A 25,127-nucleotide genomic window follows, 5' to 3' on the forward strand; every position below is an offset into this window, starting at 1 on the left:
TTGCAGAAAACTGCGTCCGCGTCTACCAAAAGATGCATGTGCATGCTTAAAACGCGTTTTCGCACAAATCCATGTGCGGGTGCTAAAAGAGCAGCATCGGCATGCTTTTCACGTCGTTGGTAGAAATCCACGTGCGCGTTCTGCCAAAAGCACCATTTGCATGCATATCGTGTGGTTTTGCAGAAAACTGCGTCCGCGTCTACCAAAAGATGCGTGTGCATGCTTAACACGCGTTTTGGCACAAATCCTTGTGCGGGTGCTAAAAAGAGCAGCATCGGCATGCTTTTCACGTCGTTTGGTAGAAATCCACGTGCGCGTTCTGCAAAAAGCACCATTTGCATGCATATCGTGTGTTTCGCAGAAAACTGCGTCCGCGTCTACCAAAAGATGCATGTGCATGCTTCAAACGCGTTTTGGCACAAATCCATGTGCGGCTGCTAAAAAGAGCAGCATCGGCATGCTTTTCACGTCGTTTGGTAGAAATCCACGTGCGCGTTCTGCCAAAGGCACCATTTGCATGCATATCGTGTCGTTTAGAAGAAAACTGCGTCCGCGTCTACCAAAAGATGCATGTGCATGCTTAAAACGCGTTTTGGCACAAATCCATCTGCGGGTGCTAAAAAGAGCAGCATCAGCATGCTTTTCACGTCGTTTGGCAGAAATCCACGTGCGCGTTCTGCCAAACGCACCATTTGCATGCATATCGTGTGGTTTTGCAGAAAACTGCGTCTGCGTCTACCAAAAGATGCATGTGCATGCTTAAAACGCGTTTTGGCACAAATCCATGTGCGGGTGCTAAAAAGAGCAGCATCGGCATGCTTTACACTTCGTTTGGTAGAAATCCACGTGCGCGTTCTGCCAAAAGCACCATTTGCATGCATATCGTGTGGTTTTGCAGAAAACTGCGTCCGCGTCTACCAAAAGATGCGTGTGCATGCTTAACACGCGTTTTGGCACAAATCCTTGTGCGGGTGCTAAAAAGAGCAGCATCGGCATGCTTTTCACGTCGTTTGGTAGAAATCCACGTGCGCGTTCTGCCAAAAGCAAAATTTGCATGCATATCGTGTGGTTTTGCAGAAAACTGCGTCCGCGTCTTCCAAAAGATGCATGTGCATGCTTAAAACGCGTTTTGGCACAAATCCATGTGCGGGTGCTAAAAACACCAGCATCGGCATGCTTTTCACGTCGTTTGGTAGAAATCCACGTGCGCGTTCTGCCAAAAGCACCATTTGCATGCATATCGTGTGGTTTTGCAGAAAACTGCGTCCGCGTCTACCAAAAGATGCATGTGCATGCTTAAAACGCGTTTTGGCACAAATCCATGTGCGGGTGCTAAAAAGAGCAGCATCGGCATGCTTTTCACGTCGTTTGGTAGAAATCCACGTGCGCGTTCTGCCAAAGGCACCATTTGCATGCATATCGTGTCGTTTAGCAGAAAACTGCGTCCGCGTCTACCAAAAGATGCATGTGCATGCTTAAAACGCGTTTTGGCACAAATCCATCTGCGGGTGCTAAAAAGAGCAGCATCGGCATGCTTTTCACGTCGTTTGGCAGAAATCCACGTGCGCGTTCTGCCAAACGCACCATTTGCATGCATATCGTGTGGTTTTGCAGAAAACTGCGTCTGCGTCTACCAAAAGATGCATGTGCATGCTTAAAACGCGTTTTGGCACAAATCCATGTGCGGGTGCTAAAAAGAGCAGCATCGGCATGCTTTACACTTCGTTTGGTAGAAATCCACGTGCGCGTTCTGCCAAAAGCACCATTTGCATGCATATCGTGTGGTTTTGCAGAAAACTGCGTCCGCGTCTACCAAAAGATGCGTGTGCATGCTTAACACGCGTTTTGGCACAAATCCTTGTGCGGGTGCTAAAAAGAGCAGCATCGGCATGCTTTTCACGTCGTTTGGTAGAAATCCACGTGCGCGTTCTGCCAAAAGCACCATTTGCATGCATATCGTGTGGTTTCGCAGAAAACTGCGTCCGCGTCTACCAAAAGATGCATGTGCATGCTTCAAACGCGTTTTGGCACAAATCCATGTGCGGGTGCTAAAAAGAGCAGCATCGGCATGCTTTTCACGTCGTTTGGTAGAAATCCACGTGCGCGTTCTGCCAAAAGCAAAATTTGCATGCATATCGTGTGGTTTTGCAGAAAACTGCGTCCGCGTCTACCAAAAGATGCATGTGCATGCTTAAAACGCGTTTTGGCACAAATCCATGTGCGGCTGCTAAAAAGAGCAGCATCGGCATGCTTTTCACGTCGTTTGGTAGAAATCCACGTGCGCGTTCTGCCAAAAGCACCATTTGCATGCATATCGTGTGGTTTTGCAGAAAACTGCGTCCGCGTCTACCAAAATATTCATGTGCATGCTTAAAACGCGTTTTGGCACAAATCCATGTGCGGGTGCTAAAAAGAGCAGCATCGGCATGCTTTTCACGTCGTTTGGTCGAAATCCACGTGCGCGTTCTGCCAAAAGCACCATTTGCATGCATATCGTATGGTTTTGCAGAAAACTGCGTCCGCGTCTACCAAAACATGCATGTGCATGCTTAAAACGCGTTTTGGCACAAATCCATGTGCGGGTGCTAAAAAGAGCAGCATCGGCATGCTTTTCACGTCGTTTGGTAGAAATCCACGTGCGCGTTCTGCCAAAAGCACCATTTGCATGCACTGTAAAAAAAATTTCTTCAGTTTACGGTCAAAGTTGCAGGTAAAACTTTGCCGGACACTTTTCCGTTAAATGAAAAACGGTGTTTCCGTAGAACGGACAGGCCGTAAAAATTATTTCCGTTAAATGGAAAATGGTGTTTCCGTAAAACGGACAGGCCGTAAAAATGATTTCCGTTAAATGGAAAATGGTGTTTCCGTAGAACGGACAGGCCGTAAAAATTATTTCCGTTAAATGGAAAACGGTGAGCTCCGTAGTTGTGATTACAGAATTGACCGTATTTTGCAAATAAGAAAAACGGTGAGTTCCGTAAAACGGAAATGCTGTAAATTGAGCCCCGTACTTGTGATTATAGTACATGACCGTACTTTGGTAATGAAGAAACGGTGACTTGAATGCTCGTGTTCTCGAGCCAAATTGTTTCGTTCATTGGAATAAGTTATTTTGGGCAATGAACCACCCAAGTCGTACATTACAACGTGGATAACTTGCAACATCATTTAAGATATAGCTGGAAATGGGGCAGAAATCATAGCACACAGGAAATACACCACACAGAACGTGCTGTGTTTGCATGTTTCCTCCTAGTGTCATTGTTTTCTACACCGCTTATTCTTCGTGTCAGTGTTGTCATGTTGCACTTGGGTTCTGCATCCAACATGTACACAGCATACATACAGATTTGTGTTCGAGAAACAACAAGCCACTTGAATCTGAATAAAACCTGTGTTTATTCTGCTTTACTGAAAAAAGCAGGGTGTGAGACCGGGCTAGTTGGTATTCCATGCTGAAGTGACCAGCACAAGAGTGAACGCGGGACACTAAAAAGGTGACAAGAACAGGTGCGAACTTCCAATTGGTGTTTATTATGAAAAGGCATGTATATATACTCTTGTGCACTTGATCATAATCAGTTACAAGAGCGCACTAAGGCCGCCCCAAGGCCTAAGGCGGCCTCCCACATACAGACCCCAGGTATGCAAATTTTTTAATGTCAACGCTAGGGATAATTTGCTAATGCAGTTGCCTTATGCGTTATCTGCCCCCTCAATGATGGGCCTAGTGCTTTCTTGCGCGTTGCTTGCTATTATTTCTGTTTTTTCAGAGTGCATGACATTTGCATGGGGAGTTTTGGATTCCAAGGAAACCCTCTCTCCCTTTTGTACTTTTGTATTATGTTCGTGTAGTCTCATATTTAGGCACCTTCCCGTTTGTCCCACGTAACGCTGCCCACAGAAAAGAGGTGTGCTATTCACTACTCCCCCTGAGCATTTCGACGAAACCTTTTCTGTGAGCAATGTGGCATGAAATTGATTCTCTGCTGACAGGGCTGGTTTTGGCACATAACTGAGATAACTTGTTGGGTGCGGAAAAAATGACCGAAACTCCCGCCCTTTGGCCTATTTTCTTTAGTTTATGCAAGATAGCGTGAATGTATGGGATGACTGCTAGATTCCTGCGAACAGTATCACAAAGGTGCAACTAAAGAAAATAGGCCAAAGGACTGCAGTCTTGGTCATTTCTTCCGCACCCCGCAAGCTATCTAAGTTATGTGCCAAAACCAGCCCTGTCAGCAGACAATCAAAATCATGCAACATTGTGCAGAGAAAGGGTTTCATCAAATGCTCAAGAGGAATAGTGTATAGCATACCTCTTTCCTGCGGGTAGCGTTACGTGGGACAAATGGGAAGTTCCCTAAACTTGAGACTACAGGAACATAATCGGAGAGTACAAAAAGGGAAAGAAGGTTTCCTTGGAATCCATTGCTCCCAATGCAAATGTCATCGACTGTTTGAAAAAACAGAAATAATAGCAAGCAGTGTGAAAGAAAACACTAGACTCATCATTGAGGCAGCGGCTATTGCAGAATGCAACTGTGTTAGCAAGCCATCCCTATAGCACTGACTGTTAAAGAATTTGAATATCTGGGGTCTGTATGCAGGAAGCCGCCTTAGGCCTTGGTGTGCTCGTTTATTTGTGATGGCCATGTTGACTTGCATGATTGTAACAGATTATGATCAAGTGTGCAAGAGTACATATACATACCTTTTTGTAATGAACACCGGTTGGAAGTTTACGCCTGTCTTTGTCGCCTTTTTAGTGTCCCGTGTCCACTCTTGCGCAAGTCCTTTCCGCATAGACACTAGAAATTGGCTGACTAGAGGAAGGATTGGTTGAGACTTGGAATGACTGGCTGCTTGCAGAGGCCTTCGGCTTTGCCTGAAAAGAAAGAAACACCAATCAATTAAGGCTGTTCAATTATTTACCATCATCATCATCACTATTGTTACTCAGATAAACAATGATTTCGTATTCACAACTGTCACTACAAGTGCTCTTGTCAAAAGAAATGGTTCAGACTCAGCCATGTTGGTATATATTCATTCGTAGCCTTATAGCATAAAAAGCTTCAGACAGAAAGGACCCAAGTCAATTGATGGTTTGCCTGGAACAGCCAAAGATGTCACGTGCACATTATGACATTCGGAGATTACTTCTCCCATATTTAGGTACAGCTGCCATGGCCACATACTGCAGACCATAGCTTTCAACTTTCACTGCTCTATTGCTCCATTAAACAACCTTGCAGATTTTACTGTTTCCCAAAACAATGAAGCACTCTTAAAACAAGCGCAAACCATGCATGTTGTTTACTTCCGACCCAGAACAAGCAAGCCAAAGATATTGTCCAGCTGACAGGCTGGTAGAATAGCAACAATACAAAAAAACCATGCTTGCACCACAACTGTGTCACAACAGCCGTCAGCCCCTTTCGGATATGGTTTGTGTCACGGAAGAAGTATCAATGTGAAATATTCTTTTTACTCAAGCAGTGAAAATTGAAAGTTACGGTTGTGAATGCATCAACATACCCTTCCCATCTTCATAAAAAGTTATAATATTGCACTGTGTTCACCGAAAAATTTGCCCTTTTTGTAAAGAAGCCTGCAATTATGTCTGGACCCCATACATGGCTCTGGCAGGCAGTACTGTTTATTCTGTCCATTTCTTGACTTGCAATTCCATAACGAAACAAATAATGCAACATATTTTTTCAGATTGCATTGCTTCATGTGAATGTGCTTAATTCGGGAAATTTCTGAAATGAATCAAGACTCTCCTAAAAAATTTTAAAGTAGAGTAATTCATTAACATGCCTAAACATGAGCACTTCCCGTAGATTTTGAGAGCCAATGAGGACAGAGCTATTTGCTCAAATTTCTATGACTCATGGCAACAGGATGGCCAAATTCCGTGCTGTTAGTAAATGCAAAGAAAAAAAACTTTGGTCAATTTATGCAATGTTTTTTTCCAAAATTTTTCTTCTTTATACCGTAGTGGGGGTACTCTGTGGTAATTAGTTGGAATTAATGCTATTGGCCTGCAGTCTGGTACAAAATATTTTTAAAGCCGCAGCGACAACACTATTTCCTGCGGATCTATCCAAAATGCAGATTCGGTAAAATACAGGGAGAATGCTTCTAACTAAACAGGTAATTCTATATTGCTTTTTGCAGAGACACCTTTTTTTCTTGGAAAACTAAGGTTAATTTCATTGTTGCCAGGCTCGGGCAGCAAAATAAATTTTAAAATCAAAATTAAAAGTGATCGCCAGGCATGTCCAGTTGAATTTATCTGAACATGCCCTACTGTCGGCAGTACATATGTTGCCACTTTAAAGGCCTGCAAGAAGGCACCAGTTACATTTTCTAGGGCAAGAAGGCAATGAAGTATGTTACTTAAGGCAATTAGTCACAGGAGTCCTGGATGAGTAGAAGAAAATTTAAAGACTATAAATTGTTTAGAAGACTTAAGTCACATAAAAGTACCATCATTGCATTGTGCTAAAACTAACCTAAGAGACTGAAACCTGACATGATAAAAATGGAGCTTGAGAATGAAGGCTTGCTCAACAAGCAACAGAACGACAAAAAATGATATGCATGATAAATTAAAAAAAAACACGCTGTTGAGGATGGTAAAGAACTAGGCACCATGACGAAATTTGTAAATATGCAAGCATAGGATGGAGTCAGTTGGCGCAAGCCATATATATTTACAGATTACTTGGAAAGGCCTTCGTCCCGCAGTGGACATAATGTATGTGAGAGCACTGTGCCCCTTCGATTATGCAGTCCCAGACTGTCCGCAAACCACCTGCGGCTTCTGGTCTGGCTTGCATTGACAGAAGGGCGCATCTCAGTCATGTGATCCCGCTGCCTGGGACTGTCCAAGGTTTTGTTTGAAAGCACCGTGATTGGAAGTCGCTCTCCTGGCTGCTGTTGTCTGCTATTAGCTGCTTAAATTATGGGGTTTTACGTGCCAAATCCACTTTCTGATTACGAGGCAAGCCGTAGTTGAGGACTCCGGAAATTTCGACCACCTGGGGTTCATTAACGTGCACCTAGATCTAAGTACATGGGTGTTTTCATATTTTGCCCCCATTGATATGCGGCCACCGTGGACGGGATTCAATCCCGTGACCTCGTGCTTTTAGCTACTTGTAGATAGCGCCCTACCCAGCAAATTCAGTAGCGTGGTCATCAAAATGGTGCAGTCTCAGAGGCCATGTCGCCGACACAACCATAAAGCTTGCATAATGGAATCGCAGCCTGAGCACATTGAACATGTTAACAAAGCTCAGTTTACATCGTGCTCTCGCTCTTCGGGCCCCTTAACCGCTGTATTTAAGCCAGCTCATTCATTTCCTGTAAAATTTAAGCGTCATTGCCACACAAAAATAAGCAAAAACACGGTTGTGCCACATCACTGTTCACCCACAAAGCACAGGCCGATATCCTCAAAGCTCGTGAAACCGTCTACTAAAGGCCTGACGTGTGTCTAGGACAGAGCGCGTCTACACCGTCTACTAATCCTGCACATCCAAAAGCAAAATTCCGACTTTGGGTAACAGAAGGAATCAGCACACATGTCAACAGCAATCTGTGAAGCTCTGATTATACAGGTTGTCCCACGTAACTTGAGCCAAACAATAAAAATATGCAAATGTGACGTAGCTCGACAGAACCAAGGTAATGTTGTTTGCCGTCACTTGGAGATACTTAGATATTTTTTCATTCCACCACAATAAATATTTCATCTTCGTTAATTAATCAACTTTTCAAATATTATAATCAGATTAGAAGCGTCCATGAGAAAATTGTAGAGCAACATGAAAAGCTCTCCATACAGCTTTCTGTTGTTTGAGACATGCTGCGTAGAAGTGTTTTTTCGAGAAAGAAGCTCGCGAATACACAAAAAGTGCTGCGAATGGACAGTCACGCAACAATTTAGTGTGTATTTGCAGGCTTCTTTCACGCTAGGAAAAACACTTTTATGTAGCATGTATAATTCATAATATTTGGGAAGTTGATTAATTACCGAATACTAATGATTTAATCTGGCGAAATGAAAAAGAAATGAGTATGTCGAAGCGAGGGCAAACAACATTACCTTGGTTCTGTCCAGTTACGTGGCATTTGCATATTTTCAATGTTTGGCTCAAGTTACGTGAAACACCCTGTATGCCACGCCAGCTACCAGCATTAAATATCTACATGCAATATGATATGTTTCCTCGTCCACCAGTTTCACTCATCTGAACAGCGAAATCTACCTGTTTACTATGCATATAGCAATGAGCATGAATGATGTCACGAAACACATCAAGAAAAGCAAGCATTTGCGCCTGATCACTGTGTTTTGCCTTAAAAAACACAAGGACTAAGGTTGCAGCAATTAGACCACTCATGAAAACCTCGCATTATGGCACACAAAGCATCGATTTAACAGAAGCGATAGCTGAGTGCATGATATTTGCTGTCTGGAACGCACAAAGTACATATAAACACACAGCCTCTTTTAAAACATAGCATCAAGCCCGCATGCATCTTTTTAAGACAGCCGCTGTCTGGTAGCTACTTGCATATGTCTGAACAAATATCTGCTGACAGCTCTGAGAGTCCGCAGAGTCTGTGACTTCTGGTAAAATGAATGCGATACTGGCTGCTCTCGGACTGGTGGATGGGGCTTCCGAAGCCGATTGAGAAAATCGAATGCGGGACAGCAGTGCTAAGCAGTCCAGGACTGTCAAGGACTGATAATCGAAGAGGCCCACTAATGCTTTGTGTTCCTATCCTATGTAATCTCTTAATACTGATCAGCTCAAGCTGCATGGCAAAGTCTCTTGTTAGTGCTCTGAAGACAAGCCTCTGGCACAAACATTGGCTATAGAGACGACCATCGTTCGACAACTGTTGATCTGTTCATAGAAGTGAGAATTCCGCGACAAACTTTTCAATGAAGTAAGCAATATGATGATGAACTTGTTTCACAAAACTTCATAAGTACACCTGACCTTTGACTCATTTTTGCATGTAAGTAAATATTATGAAATTGTCGCTGTGAACAGTTGTCCCCGACTGCTGTACACTTGTGATAAAAAATTAACCGTATTTGAAAGTTTGTATAATTAGCCAGGAGAGCCGCACTTGCTGGATGGCTCATCATTTAATTTGGAAAAAAATTCAGCAGTGAGCAGCAATTGTATCACTAATGACCTTGCACATCTTTTATAATTATTAATTTGTAAACACCTGTTGTCGAACAGCCCACCTACTGAAGTTTTGAACACATTGTACACAACTATAGCACATACTACGCGAAATAAGATCTGTAATAGACCTTACCAAATACAATATTAGTGTGGCGGCAAGTCAAATGGCTCCTTGCAATGCTTGCGTCCTTCCTGGGAGAACAAAAAACGACATTAGGCTTACACTGACAGCACCAAACCAGATAATTTAAGTTGCAAACAAGTGCCCCAGAACATAGGAAGTTCTAATTAGATATGGTCAACCTGCTTGACCATGTCACAGACATTGAATGACAGAATGTACTTTTATGGAGCCGCAACTCTATGAAATACATGCTAATACAAACATGCTAGTACACAGAATCAAATTGGATGCATGAAAATTCTCAGTAAACCTTTATTTCCTAGCAACCACAAGTTGCTCTTTGTGAAGTGCAACAAGTGAGTGTCTAACCTACACTAAGAAGGTGGAAAATTCGGGAGCCTTTTTGGTGAATAACTAACCATATCTCTACCGGTACCCAGCAATACAAAGGTGAATTGTAAGTATTATATTGATTAACGAAACAGTTCAGTGCTACCAAGCAAGTACAATAAATTATTTCGAATTCATCTTCATGTCAGGCTAATCAAGTTAATTTTCTTTAGATCACATGAGAGAATGGTTGGAAAAAAATATTGTAATCTGTCAACAATGTTGAAGCAATTTTATGATGGCCTGCAGTTGTTGAAATAAGACCTGGGGCAGGGGGAGAAAAGTCAAAGAAGTGTGATAAAACAAAATGGGGCCTGTGCTGTGCAGCTACTAAATGCAGTTTTATTAAATTATGATGTGCAAAACAGCAGATGGAAGAGATGCGAGACCCTCAGGTGGTATTTTGCAATGTTGTTACGGGAAATTGTTTCAAGGAGCATGACTCCTTAACCCTTCAAGGGTCAATGACGTATATTTACGGCACTATCTGTAGGTTTAAAAAGCGCGACAATTTCCTAACCTTTTCTTTGCTGTCATGTGCTGCCATTATGTGGAAATACAGGGAATTTCTTTTGCACGCCTCGCTCTCTCAGTTTTCGTTGCTTGGTTTGTTTTAGCGCTAGTTTGCTCCTGCGCGTCTATGTACTACCGCTTGCGCATTGGCGTGCGCGCGGGCGGGTGGCGGTTGGGGTTTTGTTTTCGCAGGCCGTTTCAGCTTCTTGCGCTTGCAAAACTGATGGCTATCTCGTTACTAATCGCCTTGTTTCTCGCTCATTTAGTGCTCGCAGGGGTGCGCATAGGAAGGATGCTGCCGTGCATGCGCTTCTGTTGCTTCTTTTCTTTTTTTTTTTTTGAGACTCGCGAAAACTAATTGCATCTGGTTGGCGATAAGATGAAGATTAGTGGAAGTTTGTCACATGTTTTGCTTTTTTGATGGGCACACAACCGCACAGTTTTCTTGAGTGCATGCACCTACACAGTTCGATTACACTATGGATGTACTATCATAAGCAATATGAAAGGGAACACAGGAACGCGTGGCAAACAGCCTTGAAACAGACTCGGAGCGATACGCGGATGGCGCTGTGAAAAATGAAGGGGGAAAGGGGAGTGCTCTTCCACTAACTGTTGGCACTCCCAGCACGCTGGCATTTCTACAAAGGAGCAGCTTACATCATGGATCGTCCGACAGCCGATAAGATGGTGATCGTCACCAGTGACTTACACCGATTCACTTTCTTTTCTTTCATTCTCTTTTTTTGTTCGTGCAACCGCTTGATAGTACTCCGAGAAAAAGTTTGCCCTGTATTTCAAACCGATTCTTTATTTGAATCGACGCACTCGGTTGTCAGTGGCACCTCGAACAGTGGCGACGCTCAAACCAATGACGACAGAGGAATAGAATAAAGAGAAATTAAAAAAAAGAACATTGACAAACTGTCTCTCGTGCGACTGTTGCACGAAGTTCGTTCAGAGAAAATTCACGTCGCACACTGCAGTGGCCCACGCAGAGCAGTCAACCCTGAATTTGCAGCCTCAAGATGCCTCGAGTGCCTCTTAAAGAGCGGGAAGATATAATAGAAATGTCTAAAAGAGGTTATACGCAGCGCAATATTGCTCTCGTGACAAGCCGCCCATTGAAAACGGTCAACCGGATTATCCAGGCTTACCGAGACGAAGGACGCATAAACGATGCGCCGCACCGCACACCACCTCGATCAACAACGAACGACCAAGACCTTTGCATCGTGGCTGCCGTCAGCGACAAGCCATTTCAAAGTGCAAAAGACATTCGAGGTGCTCTTGGCTTGAACAACTTTAGCGACAGCACGGTACGACGAAGGCTTAGAGAAGCAGGACTGCAAAGCCGCATCGCCGCACAGAAACCTCTGCTCACCGCAGCCAACAAAGCGGCTCGCCTGAGGTTCGCTACTGAACACCGCAGCTGGAGTGAGAGTGGGTAGAAGTATGTAGTTTTCTCTGATGAGTCCACGTTCTCGAGCCGCTGGGACAAACGAAAGAGAGTGTGGTGGACCGCAAACACACGCTTTAGTCCGCAGAATATCCAGGAGGTGGCCGCCAGTGGACGCGTGTCTGTGAACGTCTGGGGGGGGCGATTTCCCATGCAGGCCTAGGCCCACTGGTGAGAATTGATGGGAGGTTCACCAGTGCTGCGTATTGCACTCTGCTCGAGCACCAGATGATCCCCTATGTGTTGAACAGGCTGCACCTGGATGGGTGTTATTTTTTCCAACAGGACTTGTCTCCCGTTCACACATCGAAGGACGTGGCGCGCCTTTTGGAAGAGCGAGGGGTAATGCAACTTCAGTGGTGTGCGAAGGGTGCCGACATGAACATTATAGAGCACGTTTGGGGCCGTATGAAAGTGAACCTTTCGAAGAGCTCACTAGAATTGGCGAACTCCGACCAACTATGGGAAGCAATAGAACATGAGTGGAAGCCCGCCTTCAGCGTGATACCGCACTCATCGAGGCTCTCTACGCATCTTTGCCTCAAAGAACAGAGGCCATCGTTAAGTCGACGGTGGCATGACGCGTTATTAGGCCACCAACGAACAAAGCAAAGGACGAGGATAAGCTGCGATAACGCTACTGCCTTATTTCATTTGCTTCAATATCTTTTTAATATTCGGCAAGCGCCAATAAAATTATTTTGAACTTACCCTTAAAGACAATTTTTTCCCGGTTTAGAAGATTTACCATAAATCAATATCGAAGTCCGGAACAGTGCTATCTTTTGTAATGATTCGACGCAAAAGGTTACCAGTGACGCAATATCGAACAGTGTTATCACTGTCTGCAGGCGATGTGAAATTCCGCACTTTGCAGACGCATGGCGGGAGTGCGAACAGTTGTTAGAACAGCGTCCCCCTTTCCACTTTGTTTCCAACGGTGGCCGCTGCATATCACCCATATAGCTGGGTCTGAGGGTGTTTTCTACGCGTTCCTGTGTTCCCTTAGATATTGCTCATAATAGTACATATTAGTGTAAGAGCAGGAACATTTGAGTCTTGCAAAGTATTCTCGTGTGCACATTTTCAAAGCCTTGAACTATAACAATCTAACAAATTTTTTACTCTTATTGGTTTATTTCCTTTTTTATTATTGTTATTCATGAATAACGAGTACCATATATACCAACGCAAAATAATTTTTTTGCGGCTTTACGGACACCCTAGAAAAATTACGGTAAATTTTTTTCGAAATAAGTCCCTAAGAATTGGAATCTGCAATAAAAAAAATCGACCCTGGGCGGTCGAATATGGCGAAAAAGATCGACCCTCAGGGGGTTAATTATATTCATGTAATCTTTAGAAACGGATGGCATAAAGGACATACTTGACAGTTTTATAGCGAGTCATGAACACGATGCACGCGGGAGTTAAAGAAGCATCTTTAAAAAATGCTCTAGAAACTTGCAAAAAGCAAGTTTCTATAACCTCTCACAACACCGAGCTTCACCTACAAGTGTTGTAACATTTCCTTGCAACGTGCAGCACTGTTTTCACAGACATAGTTTGAATCACTGTGTCACAAGCTCTGGAAACAAAAGTGCATACATAAGTGCTAAACAAGCACATATGATGCCCTACCCCTACTGCACAGACACATTTATCTACACTAACACATGTAGATGGATTATGTCATCCATTTGGTAGCTTCTGATCATGTTCCAAAGCATGAATCTCATAACTGCAAATTCTATAAGAATGTGACACCGACTGATTACTTGGGGACAACACGAAAAGATGGGAGAAGGCCAAACAACACGAGCGCAGGCTAAGACTATTGGTTAATTGCACACACACACACACACACACACACACACACACACACACACACACACACACACACACACACACACAAACAAACACAAACAAACAAATATTAGGCCTATTTGTCCTGCCTAGTTGCAGCTGCAGGACAACGGGATGTTGTAAACAACCACACAGTTGAACTGCTGCATGTGCCTCTTGCTACACTTTGCGCCAAGGCCTGGTCTGATTCACCTTTTTGAACCCAGATTTTGAGACCATGGCTGACCTTCTGAACGTGATCTAACAGTGGTCACACCACTGTAGGCCAATGTTAGACCTGGGTATAGAAGTTCTCCTCGACTTGTTGAGGATGCTATTTCGTGCTTCTGTGACAGAGCTTCACAGCCGAACAGTGCGCTGATGCGAAAGGCAGAATTCCCTCCTTAAAAGACGGGGCATGGATGCAGTGCACATGACACTCACCAAAGAAAACAATGAGGTCAAGAAATGGAAGATCACTGTCTAGTTGTAGTTTTCCAGTAGAACACGTTGTGGGGACTACTTGGTGAAGAGCTTTCAGAAGATGAAGCGCCAACAGAGACAACACAGTAAGAAAGAACAAAGACAGCACAAGGTGCTCCTTGCAACTGTTTATTGAGGTCAAAAGCAGCTGAATATATAGCCATGGGGAGAAGGGGAAGAAAAAAACAGAAGCATTGCTTGTGTGAAGGCGCACGCGCGAGAACACAGAAGGTGAAGGGAATCATAAGATTAGCCAAAATCTAAAATTTATCTAAAAACATGCATTCATTTGTGTAAATATTCAGACACAGGCATGCTGACACAGGCATCCCCTCTATTCTTAATCTGGTTGGCCTCCAACGGCTCACGTGCCATAGTGTATTTGCTTTTAAGCACGATCGTTGTATCCTGAAGCCTTGCTTCACATACTTGCTTATTCTCATTCCTGCAGGCCTTGCAATGAAGTGGCAAGTTTGAGCCATAACTATTTTTCAGCGGAAGCTTGTGCTCCCACAGGTGTTCGCTGATACATCAGCCAGTTTGTCCGATACACTCTTTCCCACACTTCCACGGTATACGACCGCTTCTTCACACTTCACAAAAGGATTTGTATGTTTAATAGAACACTCTACTTTTAGAGTCATGAGATCCAATCAGGCGGCACAAAGTAGCAAGCTTTTGGGGCGCAGCAGAAACCACAGGAATTTTATATTTTGCGGCGATGTGTTTAAGATTACGCGCCACTTCGTGAGAATACGGTATCGCCACTGGATACGGCAGAAATCCTTGCGGGCACGAGGTCGGTATACCGACCCTGCAATTAATTGTTGCAATATAAGTCTATGCACTCCAAGACTGTTAAACGTGCGATTGCCACTATGTGCCTTGAATTTACCCTTAAAGAATTGTGCTGTCATAAGGCACACAAAACCTTTGACGAACAGATTTTGAAGTTGAAGAAAGCTGGCTTTCCTTGTTTGGTTTTGAGCAAAGTTTCGGAGGCGTTGTTGAAAAAGGTGCAAAAAGAAAGAAACTGAAGCAGTGAAGAAGGTCAAACATTGGAAAAGAAAGCTACAGTGGTGATACCGTATTCTCACAAAGCAGCACATAATCTTAAACATGTCATCGTCAAATACAAAATTCCTGTGGTTTCTTCCGAGCCCCAAAAACTTGCTACTTTGTGCCGTCTGATTGGATATGATGACTAAGAAAGTAGAGTGATCTAGTAAACACACAAACCCTTTTGTGAAGTACGGAGAAGGGGTCGTATACTGCATACCGCTGAAGTGTGGGAAGGAGTAAACCGGACAAACTGGCCAATGTATTAATGAACGCCTGCAGGAGCACAAGCTTTCACTCAAAAATGGTTATGGCTCAAACTTGCTGCTTCATTGCAAGGCATGTGAGAATGAGAATAAGCAAGTACGTGAAGCAAGGCTTCCTAATACAGTAATCATGTTTAAAAGCAATGACACTGTGGCACGTGAACTTTTGGAGGCCAACCAGACTAAGAAAAGAGGGGACGCCTGTGTCGACACCTCGTCTCCGACTATTTACAGAAATGAACGCATGTTTTTAGATAAGTTTTAGATTTTGGTTAATCTTATGATTCCCTTCATATACATCTTCCATATTTTTGCACATGCGCATTCACATAATCAGTGCTTCTTTTTTTTTCTTCCCCCTCTCCTCATGGCTATATATTCAGTGCTTTTGACCTCAATAAACAGTTGCAAGTAGCACCTTGTCCTGTCTTTGTTCTTTCTGACTGTGCTGTCTCTGTTGGCACTTCATCTATTGAAATGTAGTTTTCCCCTTTCCATGAGCTCATCTAGCACTGTAGAGAAGACAGAAAACAAATAACTCAACCCATTTAGTAGCCTTACTTCACGTCATATAGGGTAGAAAGTTTCCAACGAAGCAGAATACCTTTACTACGCTGGTTCTTACAGCAGCTAGTGTTTTACGACTAGCTGACAGTGTTCTCGGCAGTGAAAAGTCACAATTAAAGTGGTTGAGCAACTATTTAATGTCTCCTACAAAGTGCCACGCATGTTCAAGTAAGCAAAACTACTACTGAAAGGCAAGCTCCACTATCTGGGCCTGAATATTTTCTATGGTGAGCATCGAGCTGGAGCTATTCCCTGCACTCAAAGGTGTTTTTAACTTTTCTATTGGTGCACCTGAACACTGAAGCATGTTGTTGCTACAGGAACACCGGAGATCACATTTAACACTTGGTACCACCCCGACGTGGAGGGGAGCTTCCATAACCAAGTACAATGTTTGCTTTTAACAGTGCGTTCGCACTGCCTTTTAGCATGCATTGCCAAGAAGCATTTAATGGAGTTGAACGTAGCTGACGTCTTAGGTCAGACAACTTCGAGTAAGCCAAGGCCTATGACTGTTATGCAATCTGTACACAAAGGCAACCATCAATTCAAGCAAATTGTTCAGAGAGTTGAAACTACCTTTTTATTTTCAGTGCCAAGCAATCTGGGCACGTACAAAATGTTAACCGGACCAGGGCAACACGTGAAGTTTACATCAAAAAGTATGTGCTGGAGTTCATAGGTACTACGGTTGGTGCTGCTTACAATATCCCACTGTCCTGCAGCAGCAATTATGTAGGACAAACCGGCCGACGACTCAAGGATTATCTTACAAAACATGCACAGACCCTTGACTTAACATGGGGGAGCAACATAGCTATTGATGCTGCTTTGTGCAGTTGTACACCAAATTTTTAGCAGTGAAGTATCTTCATGACACATTTTCATAGCAGACATAACTTTCAGAATAGCTCCCACTATGCTAGCGTGTCATCACTTAACCTGCCGGAGCATTCTGAATTGGGCTGCTTGGTGCATGTTTAGAAGGGAACCGAACAGGGCTACAGACAGGACAAAGGGAATATGTTGCTGTGTACAACACTGTCACTTCATACTGGCAGTAGCACTGTTCGTTCCCTTTTAAATATTCATATCTTTTGGTCGCCTGACCACGCAACGCAGCTGCGAGCTCAGGCTATAATTTTACATTGTTACGTTGCCTTCCAATGTTGCACTTAATTACATCATCGCATACTCATCTGTTATAGTTAGCTCAACACTAGCTCACAGTGAGCTTATTCGTGGCTAATCTTAGTTACCATGGAGCCCATGCCTGACGGTGCTAACGATCAGTGTGCAGTGTTGTTGCATACTCATTAAGCCAACACTAGACAAACAGTTATTTTATTGGTGCGTGTTTTATCTGTTGCCTCAAATCTTGAACTCTGGCACTATAAGTGTTTTTTAAACACCACTCATATGTGCAACCAAGTCAGGTATGAAACAATATCCCTTTCGAGTCGACGTGCTCATACTGAACCAATTTGTTGCCACAGGAAAACAAATCATCAATTATCCTTTGAATGCATCTGCAAAAATTACTCTACTTGCATAGGCCTCGTCATTCCACCAACATTTGCAGTCACTGTCTATTAAGACTGCATATGCAAGACAGATATACAATAGAATTGCACAGCTTTCCAGAACAAAGAGCACCACTAGACAGACTGCTGTGGCACACTTTCTCAGGCCCGCTGGCTGAGAAACTGCGCACAAACCGGCACACAGACATCCTTCACTGGTGCAATAGCTGCAATTGAAGCAAATAATATCAGGTATTTTCAGACCGGTCGTCCACAGTAAAGCAAAAGCATTTTCATATACAAATACTCTTGCACATAAGCTTGTCACCGAATTACCGATTGCTGTGGTATCGTTTGGTGTCTTCAATTGTATCGTTCAACTCATTTAAAAAAAGACTTCATGAAGCACCTTCTATTCGGCAAAACAGCAGACATTTTGCTCTACATAACTCACAACATGTATTTTAGAATAATTATTGTATTGATGCCTATATGCTGAAAATTAGTCTATGCAACTAGAGACAGTCAGTATTAGAACCAGCCTTTAACATCAGTGTTGACACATCTTTTGATTTTTTATACCAGTTTGGAACATTTGTAACTTTGGATGTCCATTACACACTTTTTGGCACCGCTATTCTGTGTCAAGGTTACGTTAAAAATTACTTATCACATGCACTTGCTTTACAATTAAGCCGCAGATGGGCAAAATTTACGTGGCAATCCACTCCAAGATTACGTTAAATGCTGACGTATTGCGTCAGAACGTTGATAGTCACCCTGGTAGCTGTCTGAAGTAAAAACAAAACAAAAACAAAAATTCGCAAAACATCTGGTGCCGATTACCAGCTAGCAAAATAATCAATTTCTTCTCCAGCGACCCTTAATGGGTATCACGCGGACACTTTCAAGTGCGATCGCGCACGATTGCTCGGGCTCGATCCCAAAGTGTTCCAAGGCACCGTGTTACACCAGTGTTACGTAACACTGCAGATCGCACGAGGTTACGGCAGCAAGCACGCTACACCGTCCATTCATTGTGATGTAGGGGCATCGCATGCAACATGCTCTATGAGGTCTTCATACACAAGCAGACTTTCAATTCCAGAAGCAGTCTTTCAATTACGGATATGAACACAGCGATTATGCAAGCCAAGCACACTGCGTCCTAAGCTTAAGGAAAAAGAATTTCGCTGTGATGCAATGCGTCGCCGAATACGGCTAACATAGTGTTACACCGCGCCGTGAGAGATTGCTAAGGGGAACAGTAACTTCACTTTATTTTGGAATGCCAAGAACACATCACAACACATTGCAAAACTGGAATGCCAACGTCAGTAAACCAGCTGCCACATACAGCCGATAACGAACTGCTACAGACGACATCGTCGCTGATGTTGCCTACGCGCCTCAATGTACTCTATATGAAATCAGCACAACAAACGCTACACCATTTATCACAGACTCGCAATGCCGCGGCTTCATCAATCCTCATGGCCAAGCGGGAATGTCGTTACAGGGCATTGACAGGGCATGCTCACACAACACAGTTCAGCCCGTCACCGGCCATCGCGGTGCATTTCGCACGCGCGACGTGCACCAACAACAAAAAAGGACACTTAAATCACTTACTTGCGTAGCAGTCCATCGTCGATTCCTTCTTATTCTCTCAGTGAAATCCCAAATGCAACAGGTATACCACCACCGCACACCGCCATTTCCAGCCGCTGTCCACTCTGTACTGTTGAGGCGGAGAAATGCAACCCGTCGTGTAGAAGCGATGAAGGGTGGTAAGCAGCGCCACCGCTGAAACCTCTTCCGTTTGTGCGTGCGTACTACGATTCGCCTATGAATAATGTTCAAGCAGCGTTACCTATGGTGATATTAGGTAACTGCTGGTAAACGTGGGCGGTGTCTTTTCTTTATATTCGTTGCGTGTTGATTTTTCGCTCTTAACATGCTCAGTTGCCCTCCACATGAAATTACGGACGGTTCTCCGTATTTCAAAAACAGAGCTCACGTCCGTTTTTTTACGTAGAATTCCGCCGTTTTTCATGAAACTGAACGGTCTACGTAATTTTTACGGCAGGTTTGACTGTAACATTACGGAAATTTTTTACAGTGTGCATATCGCGTGGTTTTGCAGAAAACTGCGTCCGCGTCTACCAAAAGATGCATGTGCATGCTTAAAACGCGTTTTGGCACAAATCCATGTGCGGGCGCTAAAAAGAGCAGCATCGGCATGCTTTTCACGTCGTTTGGTAGAAATCCACGTGCGCGTTCTGCCAAAAGCACCATTTGCATGCATATCGTGTGGTTTTGCAGAAAACTGCGTCCGCGTCTACCAAAAGATGCATGTGCATGCTTAAAACGCGTTTTCGCACAAATCCATGTGCGGGTGCTAAAAGAGCAGCATCGGCATGCTTTTCACGTCGTTTGGTAGAAATCCACGTGCGCGTTCTGCCAAAAGCACCATTTGCATGCATATCGTGTGGTTTTGCAGAAAACTGCGTCCGCGTCTACCAAAAGATGCATGTGCATGCTTAAAACGCGTTTTGGCACAAATCGATGTGCGCGTGCTAAAAAGAGCAGCATCGGCATGCTTTTCACGTCGTTTGGTAGAAATCCACGTGCGCGTTCTGCCAAGAGCACCATTTGCATGCATATCGTGTGGTTTTGCAGAAAACTGCGTCCGCGTCTACCAAAAGATGCATGTGCATGCTTAAAACGCGTTTTGGCCAAATCCATGTGCGGGTGCTAAAATGAGCAGCATCGGCATGCTTTTCACGTCGTTTGGTAGAAATCCACGTGCACGTTCTGCCAAAAGCACCATTTGCATGCATATCGTGTGGTTTTGCAGAAAACTGCGTCCGCGTCTACCGAAAGATGCGTGTGCATGCTTAACACGCGTTTTGGCACAAATCCTTGTGCGGGTGCTAAAAAGAGCAGCATCGGCATGCTTTTCACGTCGTTTGGTAGAAATCCACGTGCGCGTTCTGCCAAAAGCACCATTTGCATGCATATCGTGTGGTTTCGCAGAAAACTGCGTCCGCGTCTACCAAAAGATGCATGTGCATGCTTCAAACGCGTTTTGGCACAAATCCATGTGCGGGTGCTAAAAAGAGCAGCATCGGCATGCTTTTCACGTCGTTTGGTAGAAATCCACGTGCGCGTTCTGCCAAAAGCACCATTTGCATGCATATCGTGTGGTTTTGCAGAAAACTGCGTCCGCGTCTACCAAAAGATGCATGTGCATGCTTAAAACGCGTTTTGGCACAAATCCATGTGCGGCTGCTAAAAAGAGCAGCATCGGCATGCTTTTCACGTCGTTTGGTAGAAATCCACGTGCGCGTTCTGCCAAGAGCACCATTTGCATGCATATCGTGTGGTTTTGCAGAAAACTGCGTCCGCGTCTACCAAAAGATGCATGTGCATGCTTAAAACGCGTTTTGGCACAAATCCATGTGCGGGTGCTAAAAAGAGCAGCATCGGCATGCTTTTCACCTCGTTTGGCAGAAATCCACGTGCGCGTTCTGCCTAAAGCACCATTTGCATGCATATCGTGTGGTTTTGCAGAAAACTGCGTCCGCGTCTACCAAAAGATGCATGTGCATGCTTAAAACGCGTTTTGGCACAAAAACATGTGCGGGTGCTAAAAAGAGCAGCATCGGCATGCTTTTCACGTCGTTTGGTAGAAATCCACGTGCGCGTTCTGCCAAAAGCACCATTTGCATGCATATCGTGTGGTTTTGCAGAAAACTGCGTCCGCGTCTTCCAAAAGATGCATGTGCATGCTTAAAACGCGTTTTGGCACAAATCCATGTGCGGGTGCTAAAAACACCAGCATCGGCATGCTTTTCACGTCGTTTGGTAGAAATCCACGTGCGCGTTCTGCCAAAAGCACCATTTGCATGCATATCGTGTGGTTTTGCAGAAAACTGCGTCCGCGTCTACCAAAAGATGCATGTGCATGCTTAAAACGCGTTTTGGCACAAATCCATGTGCGGGTGCTAAAAAGAGCAGCATCGGCATGCTTTTCACGTCGTTTGGTAGAAATCCACGTGCGCGTTCTGCCAAAAGCACCATTTGCATGCATATCGTGTGGTTTTGCAGAAAACTGCGTCCGCGTCTTCCAAAAGATGCATGTGCATGCTTAAAACGCGTTTTGGCACAAATCCATGTGCGGGTGCTAAAAACACCAGCATCGGCATGCTTTTCACGTCGTTTGGTAGAAATCCACGTGCGCGTTCTGCCAAAAGCACCATTTGCATGCATATCGTGTGGTTTTGCAGAAAACTGCGTCCGCGTCTACCAAAAGATGCATGTGCATGCTTAAAACGCGTTTTGGCACAAATCCATGTGCGGGTGCTAAAAAGAGCAGCATCGGCATGCTTTTCACGTCGTTTGGTAGAAATCCACGTGCGCGTTCTGCCAAAGGCACCATTTGCATGCATATCGTGTCGTTTAGCAGAAAACTGCGTCCGCGTCTACCAAAAGATGCATGTGCATGCTTAACACGCGTTTTGGCACATATCCATGTGCGGGTGCTAAAAAGAGCAGCATCGGCATGCTTTTCACGTCGTTTGGTAGAAATCCACGTGCGCGTTCTGCCAAAAGCACCATTTGCATGCATATCGTGTGGTTTCGCAGAAAACTGCGTCCGCGTCTACCAAAAGATGCATGTGCATGCTTCAAACGCGTTTTGGCACAAATCCATGTGCGGGTGCTAAAAAGAGCAGCATCGGCATGCTTTTCACGTCGTTTGGTAGAAATCCACGTGCGCGTTCTGCCAAAAGCACCATTTGCATGCATATCGTGTGGTTTTGCAGAAAACTGCGTCCGCGTCTACCAAAAGATGCATGTGCATGCTTAAAACGCGTTTTGGCACAAATCCATGTGCGGCTGCTAAAAAGAGCAGCATCGGCATGCTTTTCACGTCGTGTGGTAGAAATCCACGTGCGCGTTCTGCCAAAAGCACCATTTGCATGCATATCGTGTGGTTTTGCAGAAAACTGCGTCCGCGTCTACCAAAATATTCATGTGCATGCTTAAAACGCGTTTTGGCACAAATCCATGTGCGGGTGCTAAAAAGAGCAGCATCGGCATGCTTTTCACGTCGTTTGGTCGAAATCCACGTGCGCGTTCTGCCAAAAGCACCATTTGCATGCATAACGTATGGTTTTGCAGAAAACTGCGTCCGCGTCTACCAAAAGATGCATGTGCATGCTTAAAACGCGTTTTGGCACAAATCCATGTGCGGGTGCTAAAAAGAGCAGCATCGGTATGCTTTTCACGTCGTTTGGTAGAAATCCACGTGCGCGTTCTGCCAAGAGCGCCATTTGCATGCATATCGTGTGGTTTTGCAGAAAACTGCGTCCGCGTCTACCAAAAGATGCATGTGCATGCTTAAAACGCGTTTTGGCACAAATCCATGTGCGGGTGCTAAAAAGAGCAGCATCGGCATGCTTTTCACGTCGTTTGGTAGAAATCCACGTGCGCGTTCTGCCTAAAGCACCATTTGCATGCATATCGTGTGGTTTTGCAGAAAACTGCGTCCGCGTCTACCAAAAGATGCATGTGCATGCTTAAAACGCGTTTTGGCACAAAAACATGTGCGGGTGCTAAAAAGAGCAGCATCGGCATGCTTTTCACGTCGTTTGGTAGAAATCCACGTGCGCGTTCTGCCAAAAGCACCATTTGCATGCATATCGTGTGGTTTTGCAGAAAACTGCGTCCGCGTCTTCCAAAAGATGCATGTGCATGCTTAAAACGCGTTTTGGCACAAATCCATGTGCGGGTGCTAAAAACACCAGCATCGGCATGCTTTTCACGTCGTTTGGTAGAAATCCACGTGCGCGTTCTGCCAAAAGCACCATTTGCATGCATATCGTGTGGTTTTGCAGAAAACTGCGTCCGCGTCTACCAAAAGATGCATGTGCATGCTTAAAACGCGTTTTGGCACAAATCCATGTGCGGGTGCTAAAAAGAGCAGCATCGGCATGCTTTTCACGTCGTTTGGTAGAAATCCACGTGCGCGTTCTGCCAAAGGCACCATTTGCATGCATATCGTGTGGTTTTGCAGAAAACTGCGTCCGCGTCTACCAAAAGATGCATGTGCATGCTTAAAACGCGTTTTGGCACAAATCCATCTGCGGGTGCTAAAAAGAGCAGCATCGGCATGCTTTTCACGTCGTTTGGCAGAAATCCACGTGCGCGTTCTGCCAAAAGCACCATTTGCATGCATATCGTGTGGTTTTGCAGAAAACTGCGTCTGCGTCTACCAAAAGATGCATGTGCATGCTTAAAACGCGTTTTGGCACAAATCCATGTGCGGGTGCTAAAAAGAGCAGCATCGGCATGCTTTACACTTCGTTTGGTAGAAATCCACGTGCGCGTTCTGCCAAAAGCACCATTTGCATGCATATCGTGTGGTTTTGCAGAAAACTGCGTCCGCGTCTACCAAAAGATGCATGTGCATGCTTAAAACGCGTTTTGGCACATATCCATGTGCGGGTGCTAAAAAGAGCAGCATCGGCATGCTTTTCACGTCGTTTGGTAGAAATCCACGTGCGCGTTCTGCCAAAAGCACCATTTGCATGCATATCGTGTGGTTTTTCAGAAAACTGCGTCCGCGTCTACCAAAAGATGCACGTGCATGCTTAAAACGCGTTTTGGCACAAATCCATGTACGGGTGCTAAAAAGAGCAGCATCGGCATGCTTTTCACGTCGTTTGGTAGAAATCCACGTGCGCGTTCTGCCAAAAGCACCATTTGCATGCATATCGTGTGGTTTTGCAGAAAACTGCGTCCGCGTCTACCAAAAGATGCATGTGCATGCTTAAAACGCGTTTTGGCACAAATCCATGTACGAGTGCTAAAAAGAGCAGCATCGGCATGCTTTTCACGTCGTTTGGTAGAAATCCACGTGCGCGTTCTGCCAAAAGCACCATTTGCATGCATATCGTGTGGTTTTTCAGAAAACTGCGTCCGTGTCTACCAAAAGATGCATGTGCATGCTTAAAACGCGTTTTGGCACATATCTATGTGCAGGTGCTAAAAAGAGCAGCATCGGCATGCTTTTCACGTCGATTGCTAGAAATCCACGTGCGCGTTCTGCCAAAAACACCATTTGCATGCATATCGTGTGGTTTTTCAGAAAACTGCGTCCGCGTCTACCAAAAGATGCATGTGCATGCTTAAAACGCGTTTTGGCACAAATCTATGTGCGGGTGCTAAAAAGAGCAGCATCGGCATGCTTTTCACGTCGTTTGGTAGAAATCCACATGCGCGTTCTGCCAAAAGCACCATTTGCATGCATATCGTGTGGTTTTGCAGAAAACTGCGTCCGCGTCTACCAAAAGATGCATGTGCATGCTTAAAACGCGTTTTGGCACAAATCCAGGTGCGGGTGCTAAAAAGAGCAGCATCGGCATGCTTTTCACGTCGTTTGGTAGAAATCCACGTGCGCGTTCTGCCAAAAGCACCATTTGCATGCATATCGTGTGGTTTTGCAGAAAACTGCGTCCGCGTCTACCAAAAGATGCGTGTGCATGCTTAAAACGCGTTTTGGCACAAATCCATGTGCGGGTGCTAAAAAGAGCAGCATCGGCATGCTTTTCACGTCGTTTGGTAGAAATCCACGTGCGCGTTCTGCCAAAAGCACCATTTGCATGC

The 25,127-nt window shown here is 44.6% G+C and overlaps 1 long non-coding RNA gene across 1 annotated transcript; it reads right to left on the bottom strand.

Annotated features, from left to right (window-relative positions):
- Nucleotides 1-3,397: 3,397 nt before the first annotated feature.
- LOC142569061 (uncharacterized) lies at nucleotides 3,398-19,241 on the bottom strand. Its single transcript, XR_012825631.1, has 3 exons — nucleotides 19,086-19,241; nucleotides 9,358-9,416; nucleotides 3,398-4,888 (listed from the first exon to the last, which is right to left on the bottom strand). It is a non-coding gene; the product is annotated as an uncharacterized LOC142569061 (long non-coding RNA).
- Nucleotides 19,242-25,127: the final 5,886 nt, after the last annotated feature.

This window comes from Dermacentor variabilis, unplaced genomic scaffold (genome assembly GCF_050947875.1).
Source record: "Dermacentor variabilis isolate Ectoservices unplaced genomic scaffold, ASM5094787v1 scaffold_480, whole genome shotgun sequence".
Classification (NCBI taxonomy): Eukaryota; Metazoa; Arthropoda; class Arachnida; order Ixodida; family Ixodidae; genus Dermacentor; species Dermacentor variabilis.